This window comes from Nicotiana attenuata, unplaced genomic scaffold (genome assembly GCF_001879085.1).
Source record: "Nicotiana attenuata strain UT unplaced genomic scaffold, NIATTr2, whole genome shotgun sequence".
Lineage (NCBI taxonomy): Eukaryota > Viridiplantae > Streptophyta > Magnoliopsida > Solanales > Solanaceae > Nicotiana > Nicotiana attenuata.
In genome coordinates this window covers 193,024-219,845 of record NW_017670563.1, presented here as the reverse complement: position 1 = coordinate 219,845, position 26,822 = coordinate 193,024, and positions in this window count along the sequence as shown.

Genomic DNA, 26,822 nt, shown 5'->3' with positions numbered 1-26,822 from the left:
CCATCAGTAGAGGCTTGTAGACATATCCTGTCAGTTAGTGCAGTATGTTAGGCTTGTAGGCCTTGTATGTATATTTTGTTGGTTTGTCAGTTATAGCAGTTATGACGGCCTTGCCGGCCCAGCTTTATATTGATGTTTAACCAGTGTTAGTTTCCATTCGGTTTTATATTTTGCTTCGCAACTTGTCTTGCAATGTGACCCATGGCCAAAGTATGACATCATATGAAGCCTCCATTAAGTGATTAAGATTCAAATGATTAAGATCCAGACCTCCATTAAGTGCAAACAAATGAAGCCTACTTCTCTCTTTACTTCGATTGGGGGCGGGAAAAGGGAAGAGCAAGATACCTAGAACAATTGTTCTCATTTCATTTGAAAAAGCATAACCATGAAGTCTCAGTATACCATTTTATGGAAAAAAATAGCCACATTCAAACTGCAACCCAATAACCATATTAAGAAAAGATACGATGAAGAATATGAGATTATATGTTAGGAACCTTGATAAACAAAGAACCAATAGGAACCTACTGGAACTACCAAGCAGAACATGTGAATGGAGCTTAACATGGCAACTGGTGTGCAGTTTCTTCATCAAGCGAAAGGACTACACTTGTAGTTATAATAAGATAAAACTTTGTTCTTTGATTTTATGAAGAAAGGGGGAACCATAGCAATACACCATTTGGAACTCATGTGCAAAAGCTTTAAGAGAAATACAGGAGTCGTTCAAAAAGTAGTGTTCAACTGAAGGAAGAATGTGATGACCCGAAAGGTCATCTTATGTTTTAGAACTCAATTATGCACTTTTAAGCCTTAAGAATCTCAATTTACACTCCTCGATTTGTGTGCGTATTCCGGGCATGTTTCCAGAAAGCTTTTATGTTAAAAGTTGATAAAAATAAGAAAATTTGCCCAAAAACTTTATTTAAGTTGACTTCGATCAATATTTTTGGTAAACGAACCCGGATTCATATTTTGTCAGTCCCGGTGTGTCTGTATCATGATTTGGGACTTGGGCGTATGCCGAAATCGAAATCGGAAGTCCCTAGCCCGAGATATCGGACTTTGTCGAAATTTGAAAGTTAAAGGCTTAATGAATTTGAAGTGGTTGACCAAAGTTTGACTTTTGGATATCGGCTCCGTATTTTTGTTCTAGAACCCAGTATAGGTCCAATACTATATTTATGATTTGTCTGTGAAATTTGGTGAGAAACAAAGTTGGTTTGACGTGATTCAGACATCCGGTTGAGAAATTAGAAGTTTCAAAGTTTTCTTGAAATTTTCATTTGATTTGGTGCTAAATTCGTAGTTCTAGGTGTTATTTTGGCGATTTGATCGCGCGAGCAAGTCCGTATGATGTTTTTAGATAAGTGTGCACTTTTGGTTTAGAGCTCTGAGGTCTCGGTGAGTTTGGATAGGCTACGGAGGAGAAATTAGACTTGGAAGAATTGCTGGTGTATCTGATATTTTTGCAGGCCTCTGATCTCGCATTTGCAAAATCAGGCATCGCAATTGCGACCTCTGAGGGGTTTGCATTTTCGATCTTCTCATTGCAAATGCGAAGAAAAGCTGGTCCACACAAGTTCGCATTTGCAAAATATTCGTCGCATTTGCGATATGGGTCTGGGAGGGGCAATCTTCGCATTTGCGATTGTGAGGTCGCATTTGCGGCCAGCTTAGTTCACATTTGCGAACTTTTCTTTGCATTTGCGAAGATAGCAGAATTCTCCCATTCTTCAAATTTTCAAAACCTAAAACCTTAGAGGTAATTTTCCAAAGAACTTTTCTTCCCCGAATCATTGGTATGTGATTCTAAACTAGTTTCTTTCAATCTTTCACTACATTGTTCAAGATTTCAACCTAAAATCTAAGATTTTTATGGTGGAATTGGGTTTTTTGGGTAGAAACTAGGGATTTGATAAATTGGGAATTTGGACCTCAAATTGAGGTTGGATTCCAAAATTAATCATATAACCGGGCTCGGGGTGAATGGGTAATCGGGTTTTGGTCCGAATTTCGGGTTTAGACCAAGCGGGCCCGGGTGTTGACTTTTGTTGACTTTTTCAAAAATGGCCTAAATTGAATTCTTTTCAATTGTGGGTAGTTCCTAAGGTTTAATTTGAATCATTTGGTTGGTAATTTGCTAGATTCTATTGGTCCGGAGGCTTGTTTGAAGGGAAAAGCCGTGGTTGAGCTTTGAGTTTGGCCGTTGGAGCGAGGTAAGTGTCGTGGTTAACCTTGGCTTGAGGGATTAGGTCTGATTTGCCTATTTGCTACATGTTTGAATGTTGGGTAAAACGTATAGGTAAAGTGACAAGTACCTATGGATTGTTGTCGGGTTATAGCATGCGGGTGGGTCTTATTCTTGTAATTGTTGCTTTCCTTGATCATACTACCCATGCTTATCATTCTTATCATGTTTACGGACTTTGGTATTGATTGACTATTGACTCAAAGTTGAGGTCGGTATTGTGGAACCAAATGCTGTAGTTAGACTTGTTCTTGTTATTTCTATCTCCCTGTTGTTATTGTTCATTGTTTTGGTGAGGGAGAGTGTTAATGCACGAAGGGTGATGCCGTGCCATGTTCTGTGAGTGTTAATGCACGAAGGGTGATGTCGTGCCATGTTATGAGAGAGTTAATGCACGAAGGGTGATGCGGTGCCGTTTTTATTGATTCATATGGTGAGGTTGAGAGTAAAAGAACGAAGGGTGATGCCGTGCATTTTCTTTTACTGTGCTTACCTGTTTATTTGTTCAAGGTATATCGGTTGATCAAGTTTTTATTATTGCAGTGATTCTTTATCTTGTGATCCCCTCAGCATGTCCCCCTCCCGATATTACTCGTCTCGTCCTTTCATTGGTGTTATTAGTACATATACTGTTAAATTGCACAGGTTTATTTGTATGTGTCTTGTCTTAGCCTCATCACTACTTCGCCGAGGTTAGGCTCGACACTTACCAGTACATGGGATCGATTGTACTGATACTACACTCTGCACTTCCTCCGCAGATTTTGGTATTGGTCTCAGTTGATCGAGAGGCATAGTAGCTCGGACCGGACCACCGGAGACTCAAGGTAGATCGGTCGGCGTTCACAGCTCTTGAAGTCCCTATCTATCTCTTCTGTTTTACTGTTTCTTTCTTTCAAACTGTTGTATTTCTTTCAGACTTTTACTTGTAGTGAAATCTTAGAAGTTCATGAATTGTGACTCCAGATCCGGGTAATAGAACATATATATACATATTGAGGCTGTTATGAATTTTTGCTTTCATTTTTACTCGTTATAGCTTATTTACTTTTAATTATTGAAATGTATAAGAATTGGCCTAATAACGTTGGCTTGCCTAGCAAGTGAAATATTAGGCGCCATCACGATAACGATGGGGATTTCGAGTCGTGACAAGTTGGTATTTGAGCACTTGGTTGCCTAGGTCTCACAATTCACGAGCATGCTTAGTAGTGTCTGGAGGATCGGTACGGAGACGTCTGTACTTATCTTCCAGAGGTTATGAAGTTTAGAAACAAATATCACTTCTATTATTCTCTATCGTGCGATTTTGTTCTCTCATTACTAATTGAACTCTTGTACTCTTAATCTCTTGAAGATGGCGAGAACACGTACCGCATCTTTAGCTGAGAAGCAGCCATAGCCCCTAGTGGCAACTCCTACGAGGAGCAGAGGCCGAGGCAGGGGCAGGGCTCAGCCTAGAGCCCGAGCAGCAGCACCAGCAGCGGAGCCTCGGGTGGAGTTTGATGAGGAGGCTACAAGCCAGACTGTTCCAACAGGACCAGCTCAGGTCCTAGAGGGGTTCATTGCCACTCCGGTACTACAGGATGCTTTGGTCCGTTTAGTGGGCCTCATGAAGAGTGTGGCATAGGCCGGCACATTTCCTGTAGCACCAGCCGTCTCTCAGGCTGGGGGAGGAGCACAGACTCCTGCTACCCATACTTCGGAGCAGATGGCTCCCTAGTTTCAGACTCTAGCAGTTCAGCCCATTGGGGTAGTTCAACCGGGTGTTGCGGTACAGACCAATGATGGATCAACTATGTCTTCTGAGGCTTTATGGAGATTGGATAGGTTTACCAAGCTTTTCCCAGTTCACATCAGCGGTGCATCTTCAGAGGACCCCTGGGACTATCTGGACAGCTATCATGAGGTGAACATGGGCATAGTGGAGACCCATGGGGTTGATTTCGCTGCATTCCAATTGTCGGGTTCCGCCAAGAAATGGTGGAGGGATTATATGTTGACCAGACCAGCTGGGTCGCCAACTCTCACTTGGGACCAGTTCTCTTAGCTATTTCTTGAGAAGTTCCTTCCTGTCACATTGAGAGAGGACTATCGGAGGCAGTTCGAGCGTCTTCAGCAGGGCTCTATGACTGTCACTTAGTACGAGACCCGATTTGTGGATTTGTCCCCTCATGCTATTCTTTTTCTTCCTACCGAGAGAGATAGAGAGGGTGGGGAGGTTCATTGAGGGACTTGCTCAGCCTATCAGATTGCAAATGGCTAAGGAGATTGGGAGTGAGATTTCTTTTCAGACGGCTGCTAATGTTGCCAGGCGAGTCGAGATGGTTCTAGCTCAAGGGAGTGGTCAGGGGTCTGACAAGAGGCCTCGTCACTCTGGTGGATTCAGTGGTGCCTCATCTGGAGGCAGGGGTACTTTTGGTTGAGACCATCCTCCCAGGCCATTTCATTCAGCACTGCAGGCTTCTCACGGTGCTTCAGGTGGTCGTGGCCGTCATTTGTATTGGTGACCAGCTCCTATTAGTGCACCTTCTCTCCACAGTTTTCAGGGTGGTTACTCAGGCTGACATAGTTAGTTTCAGGGTCAGCAGTCACAACCGCCGAGGTCTTGCTATACTTGTGGTGATCCAAGGCACATTGCTAGGTTTTGCCCTCGAGCATCGAGCAGTCCTCAGCATCAGGGTTCTCGTGCCATGGTTCTGGCACTGGGTGCTTCACCGCTCGCTCATCCAGCTAGGGGTAGGGGTCAGGCAGCTAGAGGTGGAAGTCGGGGCATTAGAGGTGGAGGTCTGGCCGCTAGAGGTGGAGACCAGCCAGCCAGGGCCCATCCTCAAAATGTAGTTCAGAGTGGTGGGGCCCAGCCCCGATGCTATGCTTTTCCAGACAGGCCTGAGGCTGAGTCATCTGACGAGGTTATCACAGGTACGGTTTCAGTTTGAAGTAGAGATGCCTCAGTTCTATTTGATCCGGGTTCTACTTATTCCTACGTGTCATCCTACTTTGCTTCATATTTGGTTGTGCCTCGTGATTCTTTGAGTGCCCCTATTTATGTGTCCACCCCTGTGGGAGATGCTATCGTTGTAGATCGCGTTTATCGTTCGTGTGTGGTTATCATTGGGAGTCTTGAGACTCGTATAGATCTCTTACTTCTCGATATGGTTGATTTTGATGTCATTTTGCAGATGGACTGGTTGTCACCTTATCACGCTATATTAGATTGTCACGTCAAGACGATGACCTTATCCTTGCCGGGGTTGCCTCGATTAGAGTGGAGAGGGACTCCAGGCCATTCTACCAGTAGGGTTATCTCTTATGTGAAGGCTCGGCATATGGTCGAGAAGGGGTGTCTAGCTTATTTGGCTTATGTCCGCGATTCTAGTTTGGAGGTTCCGTCCATGGATTCAGTACCGGTCGTTCGTGAGTTTCCAAAGGTGTTTCCTAGCAAACCTGCTGGGGATGCCACCCGACAGAGATATCGATTTCTGTATTGATTTGACACCGGGCACTCAGCCTATTTCTATTCTGCCATATCGTATGGCCCCGCCAGAGTTGAAAGAATTGAAGGAGAAGTTGCAAGATTTGCTTGATAAGGGCTTTATTAGACCTAGTGTCTCGCCCTGGGGTGTGCCCGTGTAGTTTGTAAAAAAGAAGGATGCGTCGATGAGGATGTGCATAGATTATCGGCAGTTGAACAAAGTCACCATCAGTATTCATTGCTAAGGATTGACGACTTATTTGATCAGCTTCAGGGTGCTAAGGTGTTTTCAAAGATCGATTTAAGGTCTGGCTACCATCAGTTAAGGATTAGGGCATCTGATGTCCCTAAGACAGCTTTTCGGACTCGGTATTGGGCATTATGAATTTCTAGTGATGTCATTTGGGCTAACAAATGCCCCAACAACATTTATGGATTTGATGAACCGGGTGTTCAAGCCCTATTTAGATTCCTTTGTGATTGTGTTTATTGATGATATCTTGATCTACTCCCGCAGTCGAGAGGAGCATGAGCAGCATGTTCGGATCGTTCTTTAGACTCTAAGTGACAGCCAATTATATGCTATGTTTTCAAAATGCGAGTTTTGGTTGAGCTCAGTGACCTTCTTAGGGCACGTTGTGTCACCTGAGGGTATTCGGGGGGATCCTAAGAATATTGAGGCAGTCAAGAATTGTCCTAGACCCACTTCAACTACAAAAATTCGGAGTTTCTTGGGATTGGCGGGTTATTACCATCATTTTGTGGAGGGGTTCTCATCTATAGAACCCTCGTTGACTAGGTTAACCCAGAAGGGTGCCTTGTTCAGATGGTCAGATGGGTGTGAGGCGAGCTTTCAAAAGCTCAAGACTGCTTTGAGTATGGCACCGGTGTTGGTGTTGCCCACGGGTTCAGGGCCTTATACAGTATATTGTGATGCATCTCGTATTGGACTCGGTGCAGTATTGATGCACGATGGCTGGGTAATTGCATATGCATCGTGGTAGCTGAAGGTTCACGAGAAGAATTACCCTGTCCATGACTTAGAGCTGGCATCCATTGTTCAAGCGTTGAAGATTTGGAGGCACTATCTTTATGGCGTATCGTGTGAGGTATTCACGGATCATCGGAGTTTGCAGTACTTGTTCAAACAAAAGGAACTCAATTTGAGGCAGAGGTGGTGGTTGGAGCTATTGAAATACTATGATATCAACATCTTGTATCATCTTGGGAAGGCCAACATGGTGGCCGACGCTTTGAGTAGAAAGTCGGTGACTATGGGCAGCCTTGCGTACATTCCAGTCAGTGAGAGACCGCTTGCATTAGATGTTCAGGCCTTGTCCAATCAGTTCGTGAGGTTGGATGTTTCTGATCCCAGTCGTGTTCTAGCTTGTACGGTCGCTCGGTCTTCATTGTTTGAGCGCATCAGGGAGCGGCAGTATGATAACCCTCATTTGCTTTTCCTTAGGGACACAGTGCGGCACGGTGATGCCAAGCAGGTTACAGTTGGAGATGATGGAGTTTTGAGGATGTAGGGTCGTGTTTATGTGCCTAATGTGGATGGACTTCGTGAGTTGATTCTAGATGGAAGCCCACAGTTCCCGGTATTCTATTCATCCGGGCACCGCCAAGATGTATCAGGACTTGCAATAGCATTATTGGTGGAGGAGAATGAAGAAGGATATAATGGCATATGTGGCCCGGTGTCTAAATTGTCAGCAAGTAAAGTACGAGCATCAGAGACATGGTGGTTTGCTTCAGAAGATAGAGATTCTTGAGTGGAAGTGGGAGCATATCACTATGGATATCGTTGTTGGACTCCCACGGACTTAGAGGAAGTTTGATGCAGTTTGGGTCACTGTGGATAAACTGACCAAGTCAGCGCATTTCATTCCTGTGGCAGCTACCTATTCTTCCGAGCGGTTGGCAGAGATTTATGTTCGCGAGATCGTTCTTCACAGTGTGCCCGTGTCTATCATTTCTGATCGAGGTGTGCAGTTCACCTCACATTTTTGGAGGGCAGTACAGCGTGAGTTGGGCACGCAGGTTGAGCTGAGCACCGCATTTCATCCTCAGACAGACGGACAGTCCGAGCGCACTATTCAGATATTGGAAGATATGCTCCGTGCTTGTGTTATTGACTTCGGAGGCTCTTGGGATCAGTTTTTGCCACTTACAGAGTTTGCCTACAACAACAGCTATCAGTCGTGCATCCAGATGGATCCCTATGAGGCATTATATGGTAGACGGTGTAGATCGCCGGTTGGATGGTTTGAGTCGGGGGAGGCTCGGTTATTGGGTACAGGATGCCTTGGATAAGGTTAAGATCATTCAGGATAGACTTCGCACAGCTCAGTCCAGGCAGATGAGTTATGTCGACCGTAAGGTTCATGATGTTGCATTCATGGTCGGGGAGAGGGTGTTGCTCCGTGTGTCACCCATGAAGGGTGTAATGAGATTCGGAAAAAGGGGCAAGCTGAGCCCTAGGTACATCGGGCATTTTGAGATTCTTGAGCGAGTGGGAGAGGTGGCTTACAAACTTGTGTTGCCACCTGGTTTATTAGCGGTCCATCCAGTGTTCTATGTGTCCATACTTCAGAAGTATCACGGCAATCTATCCCACGTGTTAGATTTCAGCACTGCCCAGTTGGACAAGGATTTGACCTATGAGGAGGAGCCGGTGGCTATTCTAGCCCAGCAGGTTCGTCAGTTGAGATCGAAGAGTTATCCTTCAGTTCAAGTGCAGTGGAAAGGTCAGCTCGTCGAGGCAGCTATTTGAGAGTCCGAGTCGTACATGCGAAGTAGATATCTCCACCTTTTCACCAGCCCAAGTACTTTTCTATGTCCGTTCGAGGATGAACGGTTGTTTTAGAGGTGGAGAATGTGATGACCCGAAAGGTCATCTTATGTTTTAGAACTCAATTCTGTGCTTTTAAGCCTTAAAAACCTCATTTTTACCCTCCTCGATTTGCGTGCGTAGTCCGGGCTTGTATCTAGAAAGCTTTTATGTTAAAAGGTGATAAAAATAAGAAATTTTGCCTAAAAACTTCAATTGAGTTGACTTCGATCAATATTTTTGGTAAACAGACCCGGATTCGTGTTTCGACGGTTCTGGCGGGTCCGTATCGTGATTTGGGACTTGAGCATATGCCTGGAATCAAAATCGGAAGTCCCTAGCCCGAGATATCGGACTTTGTTGAAATTTGAAAGTTAAAGGCTTAATGAATTTGAAGTGGTTGACCAAAGTTTGACATTTTGGATATCGGGTCCGTATTTTGGTTTCGAAAGCCGGTATAGGTCCAATACCACGTTTATGATTTGTCTGTGAAATTTGGTGAGAAACGGAGTTGGTTTGACGTGATTCAGACGCCCGGTTGAGAAATTAGAATTTTCAAAGTTTTCTTGAAATTTTTATTTAATTTTGTGCTTAATTCATAGTTCTAGGTTTTATTTTGGCAATTTGATCGCGCGAGCAAGTTCGTATGATGTTTTTAGACAAGTGTGCACTTTTGGTTTAAAGCCCCGAGGGCTCGGGTGAGTTTTGGATAGGCTACGGAGTGAAATTAGACTTGGAAGAATTGCTGGTGTATCTGATCTTGTTGCAGGCCTCTGATCTCGCATTTGCGAGATCAGGCATCGCAATTGCGATCTCTGAAGGGTTCGCATTTGCGAGCTTCTAATCGCAAATGCGAAGAGAAGCTGAGCGACACAAACTCGCAATTGAGAAATATTCGTCGCATTTGCAATATGGGTTTGGGAGGGGCAATCTTCGCATTTGCGATCGTGAGGTCGCATTTGCGGCCAGCTTAGTTCACATTTGCTAACTTTCTTCGCATTTGCGAAGATAGCAGAAATGTGGGATTCTTCGCAAATGCTATGGAATCTCGCATTTGCGATGGATTTCTCGCATTTGCGGGCTTCGCATTTGCAAAGCTCAGGTCACATTTGCGACATCTGCAGCTCGGTAAATATGACTTAGACGGGATTTTTCTCCCATTCTTCAAATTTTCAAAACCTAAAACCATAGAGGCGATTTTCCAAAGAAGTTTTCTTTCCCAAATAATTGGTAAGTGATCTAAACTAGTTTCTTTCAATCTTTTACTACATTTTTTAAGATTTCAACCTAAAATCTAAGGTTTTCATGGTGGAATTGGGGGTTTTTGGGTAGAAACTAAGAATTTGATAAATTGGGGATTTAGACCTCAAATTGAGGTCGGATTCCAAAACCAATCATATAATCGGGCTCGGGGGTGAATGTGTAATCGGGTTTTGGTCCGAATTTCGGGTTTGGACCAAGCAAGTCCGGGTGTTGACTTTTGTTGACTTTTTCAAAAATGGCCTAAATTGAATTCTTTGCAATAGTGGGTAGTTCCTAAGGTTTAATTTGAATTATTTGGTTGGTAATTTGCTAGATTCTATTGGTCTGGAGGCTTGTTTGAAGGGAAAAACCATGGTTGAGCTTTGAGTTTGGCCATTGGAGCGAGGTAAGTGTCGTGGTTAACCTTGGCTTGAGGGATTAGATCTTATTTGCCTATTTGCTACGTGTTTGAATGTTGGGTACACCGTATAGGTGAGGTGACGAGTACCTACGCGTTGTTGTCGGGTTATTGCATGCGGGTGGGTCTTATTCTTGTAATTGTTTCTTTCCTTGATCATACTACCCATGCTTAGACTAGTTAAGCATTATGTTGATCATTCTTATCATGTTTACGGACTTTGGTATTGACTCAAAGTTGAGGTTAGTATTGTGGAACCAAATGCTGAAATAAGACTTGTTCTTGTTATTTCTATCTCCTTGTTGTTGTTGTTCATTGTTTTGGTGAGGGAGAGTGTTAATGCACGAAGGATGATGTCGTGCCATGTTCTGTGAGTGTTAATGCACGAAGGGTGATCCCATGCTATATTGTGAGTGTTAATGCACGAAGGGTGATGCCGTTCCATATTGTGAGTGTTAATTCACGAAGGGTGATGTCGTGCCATGTTATGAGAGAGTTAATACACGAAGGGTGATGTCGTGTTGTTTCTATTGATTCATATGGTGAGGTTGAGAGTAAAAGCACAAAGGGTGATGCCGTGCATTTTCTTTTACTATGCTTACCTATTTATTTGTTCAAGGTATATCGGTTGATCAAGTTCTTATTACTGCTGTGATTTTTATCTTGTGATCCCCTCAGCATGTCCCCCTTCCACGGTTGCTGTTATTAGTACATATATTGTTAAATTGCACAGGTTTATTTGTAGGTGTCTTGTCTTAGCCTCATCACTACTTCGCCGAGGTTAGGCTCGACACTTACCAGTACATGGGGTTGGTTGTACTTATATTGCACTCTGCACTTCCTATGCAGATTTTGGTATTGGTCCCAGTTGATCGAGAGGCATAGCAGCTCGGACCGAACCACCGGAGACTCAAGGTGTATCGGTCGGCGTTCATAGACCTTGAAGTCCCCATCTATCTCTTCTGTTTTACTATTTCTTTCTTTCACACACTGTTATTTCTTTCAGACTTTTACTTGTAGTGAAATCTTAGAAGTTCGTGAATTGTGACTCTAGATCTGGGTAGTAGAACATATATATACATATTGATGCTGTTATGAATTTCCATTTCATTTTTACTCGTTATAGCTTATTTACTGTTAATTACTGAAATGTATAAGAATTGGGTTAATGAATCTCTAACCTTGGCTTGCCTAGCAAGTGAAATGTTAGGCGACATCACGGTCCCGACGGTGAGAATTTTGGGTCGTGACAGAGAATGAATTTGCCCATAATGGTCAGCTGCAATGATTTAGCAAATAAATGTGATACTTTAACAGTATTAATTGCTCAAAAAGATCAAGAATCATTCTCTCCCTAATAATCAAGACTGATTCACAAGGGAGAGAGGGGGAGGGAGAGAGAGAGAATGATCTACAACATTTATGTTGTTATGTAGAATATGAATGAGTCTCCCATATAGTAACTTGTCAAAAAAGAGTGTCTCTCATATAGTGATCCAACACCAAAAGGGAGGAAAAGAAAATTATAGAGATCACAAAGATGTTCGCGAAATGTTGATTCATGGGTTAATGAAAGCTATCTTTTTTTCGTCAAGGTCACAGTTCAAAAAAAATTTTAATTTTTAACATCTGATAACCAGTTAAGTCTTCTAACCTTCCCAATTTTTGTTTCCCTCTCCCTCCCACCGCACAACCCCAAAGTTCTTCCTAAACTAATGAAGATACGCCCTTCCCTCTCTCCCCTGCTTAGTCCTCACTACCTTTCTTGAAAGAAGCTTTGACAAAAGTGGCCAGAAATAGAAAAAGATTTGCGACTGAACAGACTTTGCCGGAAAGGTGAAACTTTGTTGGAAACTTTTTCGGTCAACTCTTTTTTCTTTTAGTTTTGCTTTTGCTGACATGTCTTTTTATCATTGGTGTAGTTTGCCAAGTCAGAATGAGTGGCATTCACGCTCCTTCAGTTGCTTAGGATTTTGTAATATGTGTTCAATATACACAGTTTAAGCATAGGTCAGGGGTCCAGTAGGTCGTAGGCTTAGCTTAGGTATCTAAATGGAATATCGAGACAAGTTTAAGTGGCTGTGTATGAATTTGGCCATATATATATATAGATAGATAGATAGATAGATAGATAGATAGATAGATAGATAGATAGATAGATAGATAGATAGTTCAGAACAATCAGATAAAGGAATTAGGGATTAGAGTTAGAGAAGAGAAAATGTGGAGAGGAGAGAATGAAACTTACTATTCGATTTCGCTGGAGAAAACGAGTTTGCAACTAGTAGTGGACGGCGGCTCCGTTCAATCGAATCACCAAAAAGAAGGAACGGTGGCATCGTTTAAATTGGCCGACCTAAAATCAGTCGGATTTTTTGGCGGACCTAAAATCAACCAGAGGCGCTTTTGGGCATGGGTCAAAACTTTTAACAAGGAAACATGAATAATGTCTGAGTTGTGAATTTGACCACCCAGAAAAATAAAACAGGCACATTTTATTATTGTTGTATTATTGAATATTAGCCACGTCCATATTTCTACTAAAGGACGTGATGGCACCTAACATCGCTGCTAGGAGAGCTTACTGTGAACTTCCCATTTGATTTCTCATTTTAATATTTTTAAAGTAATTGATTTTTATTTAATAAGAGAATGATGACTGGATGATTGTAGTAATGTAAAGCATAAAATAATGAAAGAGTAAAATAGTAAATTAATACTTAAAACCAAATAATATCCACTAGAATATTCCCAAAACCTAGCGTAACAAGTGTATGACCATCTAGTAGAATACACAAAACTCTCTAAGGACTACTGTTGTAACGATCCGACCGATCATTTTGCTTTCTAGAACCTCGTTCCCCTAAATAAGATTACCCGTACGTGCTTTTTACTGTTTTATGACTTGCAGGGATGGTTAGTTCGGAATTTGGAAGGGTACAGGTTGAAATCGGAACACTTGATTCCTTAAGGTTGTCTTAAAAGGCTAAGTTTGACTTCGGTCGACATTTTGAGTAAACGACCTAGGAGTCGGGGTTTGACAGTTCCAATAGATTCGTATGATGATTTCGGACTTGGGCGTATGCTCGGATCGGGTTTTGGATGACCCCAGAGCGTTTCGGCGCCAAATAGTGAAAGTCGGCATTTTGAGTGAATTTCATAAGTTTGGGTTGAAGTGGACTTTTACATTATAGACATCTGTTTGGGATTCCGAGCCTGGGAATAGCTTTGTATGGTGATTCTGGACTTAGGAGCGCGTCCGAAAGTGGATTTGGACGTCCGTAAGTCGTTTCGGGGTTATTTGGCGAAAGATGGAAATTTGAAGTTTCTAGAAAGTTTGATCCAGGGTGGACTTTTTGATATTGGGTTCCGATTCCAGTTTCGGAAGTTAGAGTAGGTCCGTTATGTTATTTAAGACTTGCATGCAAAATTTGGCGTCATTCTGAGTTGATTTGATAGGAATCGGACATGCGGAAGTATTTTTAGAAGTTTTGAGTTCATGAGTTAAACCATGCGTTTTGGCGTCTGATTCGTGGTTTTTGATGTTATTTCAGTGTTTTGATCACGCGAACAAGTTCGTATGATGTTTTAGACTTGTGGGTGTTTGGTGTGGCGCCCCGAGGGCTCGGGTGAGTTTCGGATGTTCGGAAGGTTGAGAAAAACTTTACTTTTTCTGGTGTTTCTTTGCTGGTGTTGCAGGTATCGCAAATGCGAGAATTTGTTTGCACTTGCGAGCTTCGCATTTGCGAGGAAGGCTTCACAATTGCGAAGATGCCTGAGTTGGGAAGTGTTCACATTTGCGAAACTTTGGTCGCATTTGCGACCTTGATAGTGTTACCATTTGCGACTCCTTAGTCGCATTTGCAACCTTGGCAGTGGGAGCCGAGGTTCGCATTTGCGATGGATTTGTCGCATTTGCGAACCAGTTGTCACAAATACGACATCGGCGACCTGTACACAGCTTATTAAATGCGGGACTTAGACCATTTAGCTCATTTTCTTTCATCTCTTGGGCGATTTTTGGAGCTTTTGGAAGAGGGTTTTCACCTAGAACTTTGAGGTAAGTGATTTCTACACAACATGAGATAAATACATAGATTATGGGTAGATTAACATGTAAAAAATTGGTGAAATCAAGGGTTTAGATGAAAAACATAGGTTTTGGATAAAAAAAAAATGGGATTTGACCACGAAAATGGTTATGGAATTTGATAAAAATCATATATTTGACTTCATGAGGTTATGGGTAACAATTTTCTTCAAAAAATTCCGCAATCCGGGTAGGTGGGCCCGGAGGTAAATTTTGGGAATTCTTCAATTGGGGTTGGGTAATCACTTTAATAGCTAGGATATGAACTTTTGAGCATAAATTGACTATCTTATATAACATTTGACTAGTTTCGAGTTGTTTGGCACCAAATTGAGGGTTTGAGCACAATCTTGGATCGAAAGTAGGCTTTGGGACAAGGTAAGTCTCTTTTCTATTCTTGTAAGAGGGAATCAACCCCATAGGTGAACTAAATTAATATGTGCTTCTATTTGCGGGGGCTACGTACGCACGAGGTGACGAGAGTCCATACGTAGCTACTATTCATGCTTATGTCCGGGTAGTCTTAGGATTACACCATGCTTTGTTGACACCGTTATTTGGTTATGCTTATTAATTGCCTTGAATAGAGCGGAGGTTGAGGATTTCAAGATTTTAAAAGTTACTAGTTGAATTTTTCTTGTTTTGAAAAAGAATTGAGGGATATTGTGATAATTTGAGAAATCTATGTTCAACCGCGTCGCAAGTATATTCCGCGAGCGGGGTAAATTTCTGCTACTCTCATGGGAGCGGGCCGTTCGCCTTGGTAGGTTAATAGATGCATCCATGATTCGTGTCGTTCGACCCTCGGCAGTGCACACAGTATATGTATATGTGTATATGGATCGGGGCGTACGTCCTAGGCATAATTCGTGCATAATAATACAGGAAGCCCTATTATATTTGATATTGTTCCAATGGCTTGAAAGGTTAAATCGTTAAATGCGGGAAGTGATTTAGTACTTACTAATGGTGAAAGGACTGTTTACTTATTCCTTCCTCCGATGTTTAATTAGAATTTCAAATTATTATATTATTGGCCCATAGTAAGTGTCGAAGTCGACCCCTCGTCACTACTTCTTCGAGGTTAGACTGGATACTTACTGGGTACGTGTTTTTTATGTACACACGCTACACTTCTGCACTTAATGTGCAGGATCTGAGGCAGGTGCATCTGGATATCAGTCTGGCGCGCATACTTGATCCCTGTTTCAAGACTACACGGTGAGCTGCCTCCCGAGCCGTTCTGCAGCAGCCGGAGTCTTTCTTTTGTTTATTGTTCTGTCTATTTCATCTCAGACAGTAGAGTGGTAATCTTTTGTATATTCTGCTAGTAGCCCATACACTTGCGACACCAGGTCTTGGCACACACACTAGTAGACTTGTGGTTTTGGTTTTATTTATATGGTTATGATTGCACTCAACTGCTTCTGTCTTAATTATTTTAAATCTGTTATTTATTAAATCTTTTAAATTAAGGAAAGTTATTTACTTGGAAAACCTTATTAAAAAGGGAAATCACAAGATTGTTCACTGTTGGCTTGCCTAGCAATGGTGCTGGGCGCCATTACGGCCTACAATAGAATTGGGTTGTGACGACATGGTATCAGAGCACTAGGTTCACGTAGGTCTCACAAGTTATGGGTAGGCCGAATAGAGTCTTGCGGATCGGTGTAGAGACGTCCGTACTTATCTTCGAGAGGCTATAGGGTGTTAGGAAACTACTATTTCTTAATCTCCTATCGTGCAGTTGATGCTATACTAAGTGTCTTTCTTTTATTCTCTCACAAATTGTGAGAACGCGCATGGCGGACGTTCCAGACCCGGGAGGGGCTGCTCCCCCTGTTGCTAGAGGCAGAAGTAGAGGCCGGGGGAGGGCACCAGCCCGAGGTAGGGGATGAGGACGTCCTAGAGTTGCCCCAGTTGTACCACCAGCGGATCCAGTGGAGGATCCCATTATTGAGGAGCAGGCGAGGTGCCCGCAGCTGAGTCGGCCCCGGTCGATTTCATGTTAGCACCGGGTTTCAGGAGGTTATGGGCCGTATGCTGCGGTTCATGGATACTATAACCCAGGCTGGTTTATTTCCAACAACCCAGCCACATCTCAGGCGGGAGGGGGAGCACAGGCCCCTACTGCTCAGGCTCTTGGGCATGCAGCTGCTGTATATCAGACCCGGGCGCACTACCCGTAGGCGGGTGATGTGCCGTAGAATTTTGACACTTGTGATACCAATTACATAGACTTTAGCTCGTCTTTCAATGCATTTATAGTTAATTTTTATAAAGTTTTGGTGTTTTGTAGTGCATGATACTTGAAGACCCAAACACATGGAAAAGAAGTCAAAAAGCCACAAAAGAGTAGGAATGCTGCAAGTATGCGACCGCAGAAGTACTATGCGGACCGCATAATCACCGCACACAGAAGTAGATGTTTTGACCAACTGAAGAGAAGAATGTGCGGTATATTATGCGGTCGCATAACACTTCTGCGAACCGCATAATGACCGCATAACTGAAATTGAAGAACCAGAGTAGACATTCTAGATAGAAAATGCGGTCACATAACTGATATGCGGACCGCATGATGTAAATGCGGTGGAATCTGGGCTTGAGGATCTGAAATTCTGCGATGCAATTCTCAACTATGCGGACCGCATACATGGTCTGCGACCATTATGCGGTCGCATAAGGGCTCTGCAGGGGCATTTTTGTCCAATCTTGACCCCGACTTTTAGTCCACTATAAATAGATTTACTAGGATTTTTGTGGGTCATTGAGTCTGAAAAAGGGACTACATTGAAGGCATTGAATACACCATTATTTTGGAAGCTTTTGAAGAGAGAATCTTGCACTTTTGTAAGCTTTATGACTTAATTCATTGCTTTATTTTTGTATTCTAGTATAAGTAGCTAGTTTTAAATACTAAGGTTGTGGACCCTAAATGGGTGTAATGCTAATGGGTGTTTAATATTGAATATATATATATATATATATATATATATATATATATATATATATATATATATATATATATAATGGTTGGTTGATATTTATTCATTTCTTATGCTTTATTTATTGTTAGTGGTTGCAAACATTAACTTATTCCATTTTTCTCTATCTTTACTTGGATAAGTGGGTTAGGGGTTGGTAGAAGTGAATATCAAGAACTCAAGACATTAAACCTTGTTTAATAGAATCGCTTAGGAATAAGTGGGCTCTACTTGACATAAATTGGGTATTCTTAATTGCAACTCTTTTATATTTGGAAAAATCATAAAGAGAAAATACTACCCAACCATTGGAAAATATTGGGTAGTCATTTAGAAACCATTTGCATATCAAAGGACCTTCCATTAGAAATATATCATATTAACATCGATAGCATTATATTTCATTGATGGTGACACAACATTGGTTTCCTTAATCAAATTAATTACATTCTCACAACAAAATAGTTATCTTGTTAAATCACAATTATATCATTCTCTTGTTAAGCTAAAGGAGTAGAATTATGACTTAAGTCAAGCTTCACACTATTCAAGTAGCCTTTTCACACCTATTCCCTGTGGTATTCGACCCCAACCTTGTTGGGTTATTATATTTGATACCGACCGCCTTACACTATTTATTTAAGTGTAATTAGTGTAATTTGAGCGTATTAAATTTTGGCGCCGTTGCGGGGGAATACGATTTTGAAATTACTAATTAGTGTGTGCTTTACTTTACGTCTTCTTCTATTCCATCACACTTTGCTTGCTTTGCTTGGTGTTGATCGAAAAACATGGCCGAGTATGACAAAGAGGAGAATCCTTTTGCGGGTATAGATGAGTACATTGAGGATACAAATGCTATTGTACCTCCTAGAGTTGATGACTTTCAAGGTGGAACACGGTTTAATCTTAATGCTCAAAGCAGAGGTCTTTTTAAGAAATTCCACCGATGATGATTTGACACAACATCTCAGAAACTTCTTCGGTATGTGTGCGATGCACAAGCAGAATAACGTTTCGGATGATGCCCTAAGACAGAGGGTGTTCAAGTACTCACTGGCTGGAGAGGCAAGGAAACGGAAACAAAATCTACCACCAATTTCCGTTCATTCTTGGCCTGAACTCGTCCGAGCTTTCCTAGCTAAATGGTTCCTGCAAAGCAAGAATTCTGAGCTCCGGGATAAAATTTTCTTTTTCAAGCAATTACCGGGAGAACACCTACATGAGGCATGGGATCGATTCAAGCTATATTTAGTGAGGTCGTCGAATCATGGTTTTCCGGAATCTATCTTGTTGGAGAAATTTTACATGGGCTTGGATCCTATAAATCAATCTATTAGCCAAAAATGCAGTTGATGGATCTTTTATGGATAAAACATTTGTAAGGATCACACAAATCCTTGACAAAATGGCAAAATATAACCAAGCTTGGCACTCAGAGGACACCACGGGTGGAATTGCATATGGTACTCCTTCCTTGACCAACATGATTAAGGAGAACCAAGAAAGAGATGCAAATGAGAGATCTCTCAAGAGAGCTAAATCCGAAGCAAAAGGGTACACTCCTGAGTGACACAATTGTAAACCCAAAAGGTAGTGGGCGTAGTCCAACTTCTCATTGTATGGCAATCACAACTCGGAGTGGGAAAATTCTTCAAGGAGAGAATGAACAAGTGGTCGAAGTGGAAGATTCCGAACAAGAAGTTGAGGCACAAGTTGAGGTGCCAATTGTTGTTGAAGCTATAAAGGTCCTAGAAGAAGTGAAAATTCAAGAAGTGAACCGGGAAGAGGTTAAGGAAAAGGTGAAAGAGACACCAAAAACTCTAATACAAATTCCTAGACCTCATCCTCCTTTTCCTCAAAGACTTTCTAGGAAGGTTGATGATAGCAAACTAGAAAAGTTCTATGACATTCTCAAGCAATTATCGGTGAATATTCCATTTGTGGAAGCTTTTCAAGAGATGCCGGGTTTTGCCAAGTATTTGAAAGTCTTGATCACCAAGAAGAAAACCACCAAGAATGAAGTGGTAATGTGACACACCGGGTTAGTTCCATCATTGCAACAACCACCGTTCAAAAGAAAGAAGACCCGGGAGCTTTTACCATTACATGCACTATTGGGGTGCGCGATTTTGCAAGAGCTCTTTGTGATAATGGGGCTAGCATCAATTTAATGCCTCTTTTTATTTACAAGCAAGCAGGGTTAGGTATGCCGAGGCCTACAAGTATGAGGTTGAAGATGGCCGATCGTTCAATAAAGAGACCGGTGGGTATTGTTGATGATGTTCTTATTAATGTGGGGAAGTTTCTCCTTCCCACCGACCTTATGATCCTTGATTGTGCTGTTGACAAAGAAATCCCTATCATCTTGGGGAGGCCATTCCTTGCTATCGGAAGAGCACTTATGGATTCGGAACAAAATGAGATCAAGTTCCGAGTTAATGATGACGAGGTTACCTTTCAAGCGAGTAAGGATATGAAGTTTCCACATGCATATGAAAGCATCTCAATCATTGATGTTGTCGATGAGGTAGAAGAAACAATCGAGATGAGGATGGAAGAACAATGCCTTGGTGAGGCATTGGCGGCTATTTTGGTGAATTTTGATGGTGAAGACATGGAGGGGTACATGGAATCGGTGAATGCATTAGAAGGACTTGGGTCCTACACCTATGCACCAAAGAAACTTTCTCTTGACTTAGAGAATAGAGTCATTCCTCCCGCCAAGCCATCAATTATTGAGCCGCCACAACTTGAGCTCAAGCCACTTCCACCGCACTTGAGGTATAAATTTCTTGGCTCTAATGAAACTCTACCGATAATCGTTTCTTCTTTGTTGAATGATGTGCAGGTAGAAAACTTATTGAATGTCTTGAGGGAGCATAGGCAAGCCATTGGGTGGACAATAGCGGACATCCGAGGGATTCCCGCCGGAATTTGTGAGCACAAGATACAATTGGAGCAAGAGAACAAACCAAGCGTGGAGCATCAAAGAAGGTTAAACCCTTCCATGCAAGAGGTGGAAAAGAAAGAAATCATCAAATGGTTAGATGCTGGGGTAATCTACCCTATTGCCGATAGTTCTTGGGTGAGTCCGGTGCAATGTGTGCCAAAGAAAGGAGGCATGATCGTGATTGAAAATGACAAAAATGAGCTCATCCCGACGAGAACAGTGACCGGGTGGAGAGTTTGCATGGACTACCGGAAGCTAAACAGTGCTACTTGTAAGGACCATTTCCCTGTGCCTTTTATTGATCAAGTGCTTGATCGGCTAGCGGGAAGTTCATTCTATTGCTTCTTGGATGGGTATTCCGGCTATAACCAAATCAATATCGCATTGAAAGATCAAGAGAAGACAACATTCACATGCCCATATAGGACGTTTGCCTTTAGCCGTATTCCATTTGGGCTATGCAACGCCCCGACTACTTTTCAACGGTGCATGATGTCAATCTTCTCAGACATGGTGGAAGATTTCCTAGAGGTGTATATGGATGACTTCTCTGTAGTGGTTGATTCCTTTGAGTATTGTCTTGACAACCTTAGACAAGTGCTCAAAAGACGTGAAGAAACAAACCTTGTGCTAAACTAGGAGAAGTGCCACTTCATGGTGGACGAGGGCATTGTTTTGGGCCACAAGATTTCCAAACAAGGCATAGAGGTTGACCGAGCAAATATCAAAATCATTTCCAAGCTCCCTCCACGCACTTCAGTAAAAGGTGTCCGAAGCTTTTTGGGGCACGCCGGCTTCTATAGGCGTTTTATCAAGGACTTCTCAAAAATTGCAAATCCCATGTGCAAGCTCCTTGAAAAAGATGCAAAGTTCATATTTGATGAGAAGTGTCTCAAAGTTTTTGAGGAATTGAAAGAAAAGCTCACTACGGCACCTATTTTTGTCACACCCGATTGGTCCCTTCCATTTGAACTCATGTGTGACGCTAGTGGTGTAGCTATTGGGGCGGTGCTTGGTCAACGACATAACAATATCCTTCACCCTGTCTACTATGCAAGCAAGACACTTAATGGCGCTCAAATGAATTACACTGTGACTGAGCAAGAACTTCTTGCCATTGTCTATGCTTTTGAAAAAATTTGGGCTTATTTGTTGGGGTCCAAAGTGATAGTTTACACCGATCATGCTGCTCTTCGCTATCTTATGGCGAAGAAGGATGCCAAACCAAGATTTATTCGGTGGGTCCTTTTGTTTTAAGAGTTTGACTTTGAAGTAAAGGACCAGAAAGGGACAGAAAATCAAGTTGCGGATCACCTATCGAGGCTTGAAGAGGCAGGGAGACCAAAAGAGGATCTTGAAATCAATGATGCCTTTCCAGATGAGCACATATTGGAATTGTCTAGCACATTCACTCCTTGGTATGCCGACATCTCTATGTTTTTGGTTAGTGACCTTGTTCCCGGTGGATTGGAAGCTTATAAAAAGAAAAAGTTCTTGCGGGAGTGTGGGCAATACTATTGGGAGGAACCCTTTTTGTTCTGTATTTGTGCCGACAACATCATTCGGCGGTGTGTTCCGAAAGATGAGGTAATGCCAATTCTCAAGGCATGCCATGACTCCCCGGTTGGGGGTCATCATGGAGGAAATCGGACGACAGCAAAAGTTCTTGAATTTGGCTACTATTGGCCATCGATCTACCAAGACGCAAATCAAATGGTCAAGGCATGCGATCAATGTCAAAGACAAGGGTCAATATCTAAAAGACATGAAATGCCTATGAATTTTGTTATGGAGGTCGAGATCTTTAATGTGGGGGATAGATTTCACGGGCCCCTTTGTGAGCTCTTATGGCATGACATATATCTTGGTGGCTATGGAGTACGTCTCCAAATGGGCCAAGGAAATCACCTTGCCCAACAATGAACCAAGAAGTGTGACCACATTCTTGAAGAAGAACATATTCACGCGGTCTGGTACCCCCAGGGTCATCCTTAGTGATGGTGGTTCTCACTTCTGTAACAAGGCTTTCACCGGGCTGCTCGAAATGTATGGCGTAAAGCACAAGGTGGCCACACCTTATCATCCTCAGTCGAGTGGTCAGGTTGAAGTCTCTAGCAGGGAGATCAAAAACATCCTAGCAATAACTGTCAATGCAAATAGGACTGACTGGTCAAGGAAGGTAGATGATGTGTTGTGGGCATATCGCACGGCATTTAAGACTCCCATTGGCACCTCACGGTACACGTTGCTTTTTGGTAAGGCGTGTCACTTGCCAATAGAGCCTGAACACAAACCCATGTGGGCATTGAAAAAGTTGAATCTTGACTGGGCCAAAGCTGCTAACCTGAGAATGACGCAACTCAATGAGATGGAAGAATTTCGCCCCATGCCTATGAGAGTGCAACCATGTATAAGGAGAGAATGAAGTTTGTCCATGACACGAAGATCTTGAAGCGAGAATTCAAATCTGGTGACTTGGTCTTACTCTTCAACTCAAGACTCAAGTTATTTCCGGGCAAACTCAAATCCAAATGGTCTGGCCCGTTTAAAGTTGTGAGTGTGTCCCCCTATGGTGCTACTGAATTGGAGTCGGAGGATGGTGCTCGAACTTTCAAAGTGATGGCCAACGAGTCAAGAATTACCTTGGTGCAACAAGAGAAAGGAATTTGATAGAAAAATTTGCTCTAAAGGATAGTCCAACATCATCCCCCACCACTGAATAGCCCAAACGAGGTCAACATCGTCGTGCTGCGATGTTAAATCAAGCGCTTCTTGGGAGGCAACCCATGTGTGGTAACAATCTTTTGTTAGTTTTTTTTCATTTATGTAGGTTTAGTTGTTATTGTAGAGCAGGTTGACGTGTGTGTTAGAATGCAGGTAGTCGAAAATACCATGAACAGGGTGCATATACTGAGGTAAATGAAGGAAAGAAGGGTCTGTGGTTTGCGGCAACTATGCGGTCGCATAATGACTTTGCGAACCGTATAGTCGTCGCAGACACAGTAAAAAAAATGGCAAATTGGGTCCTCAAAAATGCAGTAAGATTTTAACTTCTGCAGCCCGCATAACAACTATGCGATCGCAAAATACGTCGCAAAGTAAGGTTGAGCGACCCAGGCATTAACCCATCGCATAACACATATGCGACCGCATAATGTGTTATGCGATTCACTTGCCCGCCGCAAAATGCACTGGTACAAAACCCTAAAACCTTTTGCATACTATTCGCACCCTCACTCTCACTAACACACAAGCACTGTATAACACGATCAAAATCAAAAACAAAAAAACACAATCACACAAAGAGGATCGGACTTGCATAGATAACTCACCTCGTTCACATTATCTTGCTCAGACATCTGGTATGTGATTCTTTTCCCTCTTTCTCATGGTTGTGTTGCATGCTTCTTCCTTATTTCTGAGTTCCCATGGTCATTTCCCCTTATTCCCCATTTCCCTCTAATTAATGTTGATATTAGGGTGAGGAAATTGGTAGAGAGTAGGTTTGTCTCGTGGTTTTGTTGCATGAGTAGGAATTGCTTGAACTCCTTTCCTCCTCCTTCCTCTCAAAACTATGCTGTGGGGATCTGCTTGGGTAATTTCTGGGAAACTTCTCAAAATTGAGTGTTAGGGACTCCGTGTTTGAGTGAGGTGAGCATTTTTGAGAGAGGTGAGCATGTTTAAACTGAAGAAGACGATCTTTGCGGCCCGCATAATTGGTTTGAGGTCCGCAAAGTCGTTGCAAGTGGAACCCTAGGTGGTCTGATGAAAAATGGTTCTACGATGGGGTTTGCGATCGCAAACCAATTTTGCGGACCGCATAGTTTCCGCAGACAGAGTCAGACAAATTGCACATCTAATGAGCCGAAATGCGACCGCTTTGCGGTCGCATAACATAGTTTGCGGTCCTTTTTGCAATTGCATAATTGTTTTCTCCTTTGGGTGTTGTAAATCTGCGATGGGTTTGCGGTTCGCATAGTTGTTATGCGATCGCATAACCCATCGCAAAAGCTACTTGCTTCATTCATTTTCTCTCAATGTGATTCCTATGCTATTTCACCCACTCACACACTGTTTCATTAATAGGAACGACACCAAAGTTTCAATGCGATCACAGCCCGCTCGTGGAAAGAAACGGGCTGCTGCTCTGATCCAACAGGCACAACAGTCAAAACGTCCACGACCTACGACATACCGCATCACTTCTGAGTACTCCTCCCAGTCTGAAGAGGAGGAGGCACAGAGTGACCTCATGTCATAAGGGCTCTGCAGGGGCATTTTTGTCCAATCTTGACCCCGACTTTTAGTCCACTATAAATAGATTTACTAGGGTTTTGCGGGTCATTGAGTCTGAAAAAGGGACTACATTGAGGCATTGAATACACCATTATTTTGGAAGCTTTTGAAGAGAGAATCTTGCACTTTTGTAAGCTTTATGACTTTATTTATTGCTTTGTTTTTGTATTCTAAAAGTAGCTAGTTTTAAATACTAAGGTTGTGGATCCTAAATGGGTGTAATGCTAATAGGTGTTTAACATTGAATATATATATAATGGTTGGTTGATATTTATTCATTTTTTATGCTTTATTTATTGTTGGTTGTTACAAACATTAACTTATTCCATTTTGCTCTATCTTTACTTGGAAAAGTGGGTTAGGGTTTGGTAGAAGTGAATATCAAGAACTCAAGGCTTTAAACCTTGTTTAATGGAATCGCTTAGGAATAAGTGGGTTCTACTTGGCATAAATTGGTTATTCTTAATTGCAACTCTTTTATATTTGGGAAAATCATAAAGAGAAAATACTACCCAACCATTGGAAAATATTGGGTAGTCATTTAGAAACCATTTGCATATCAAAGGACCTTCCATTAGAAATATATCATATTAACACCGATAGCATTACATTTCATTATGGGGACACAACCTTGGTTTCCTTAATCAAATTAATTACATTCTCACAACAAAATAGTTATCTTGTTAAATCACGATTATATCATCCTCTTGTTAAGCTAAAGGAGTAGAATTACGGCTTAAGTCAAGTTTCACACTATTCAAGTAACATTTTCACACCTATTCCCTGTGGGATTCGACCCAACCTTGTTGGGTTATTATATTTGACACCGACAGCCTTACACTATTTATTTAAGTGTAATTTGAGCGTATTAAATTTTGGCGTCGTTGCCACTCCTAAGCCAACCACTGCACAACCACATGTCCCCTTACCAACTCTCTCAAAGCTGGGTTTACTAGCTCAACACGCCAATGCTAAGATAGACCGGCTGACAAAAGAAATCCCAAATCTCATCCGGCAAGCATTGGTCCCCGTCCAAGCCTCAGTGAGCGTTCTTCAGCAACAACATCAATCTTATGAAGATCACCTAAAGCAATTTGCAGCGCGTCTTGAGAAGATCGAGCGAGGTGAAGTTGGAGATATGCCTCGGCTCAGGAAAGATGTTGATGAGCTGAAATTAGAGCTGTAGAAGATGCAGAACTTGGAGTTTGACTTGACCCCCTTTCTCTCGAAAGAAGGTGAGCAGGGTACTGGTACCTCCATTCCGGGCTTGGAGTTCGATTTCACAAACATTATGACAGCTCCGGAGGCATAGGATGTTGAGACCTCAAAGGCTCCAGCTTCCAATGTACACATTGACATTCCTTCAGATGAGGGAACAGGAGAGACGAAAGGGGAGTCTGATGAAGGAGATACTGAAGATGAGGAAACCGATGAGGATGAATTGGTAGAGGAGAATGAGGGTCATCGGGACAACAAGGGTAAGCAAGTGGCTGCTTCTACAGATAAAGAGGAAGCAGTCGTGCAGACAACAATTTCACATTCTCTTGTAGACATGGTCGCCAAGGCACATCCATCGACCACTCAGCCTTCACTGGGAGAGGCTAGCAGCTCCTAGGTCCCAGACCCAGCCTCACAGCAGTTGGAGCTTCCTGCTCCAGCCTTGGAGACCACCATACAGTCCGAGGTTCTACCTGTTGCTGCCACATTGCCAGCAGTTGACTCCACAGCTGCCCCGGATGTTTCAGCCCCTCCGAGCGCCTAGTGCGCCCCAGGAAGTCCCTAAGCTTCGCTTTTACATTCTCTATACATTGGGAACAATGCATGCTTTTTGGTTGGGGGTGGGGTAGTCATATTTTGTGTGACAATTGTACATAAACTCTTTACTCTAGTAGTATAGATTGATGGTTAGCAATGAATTCCCCTTGGTTTTTCTTTGCCGGGTTCTTTTCCAAGGATGTAATAGTAGAACCACGGCAGTAGCATAAAATGTTTTGACTTGTTCGGTGTTGATTGTTCTAGCTTCAAGCATGTAATGAATTTTTGTAAATAAATAGTACCCTTCCTTCTTTTGTATATAAAAAAACAAAAGGTAATAGTTAGTCATTCTTTTGAATTTGAGGCTCGCTCTTTGACTTTATGCTTACTCGGAATCTTACATATCTTGAGATAAAAGTTTTGAGTTGTCTTGCATTCACTTGAGGGCTGAAACTATGTTGAGTTGAACAGTTCATGCGTTGTGAGTGAGTGAGGATTTGTATAAATAATGCATATGCT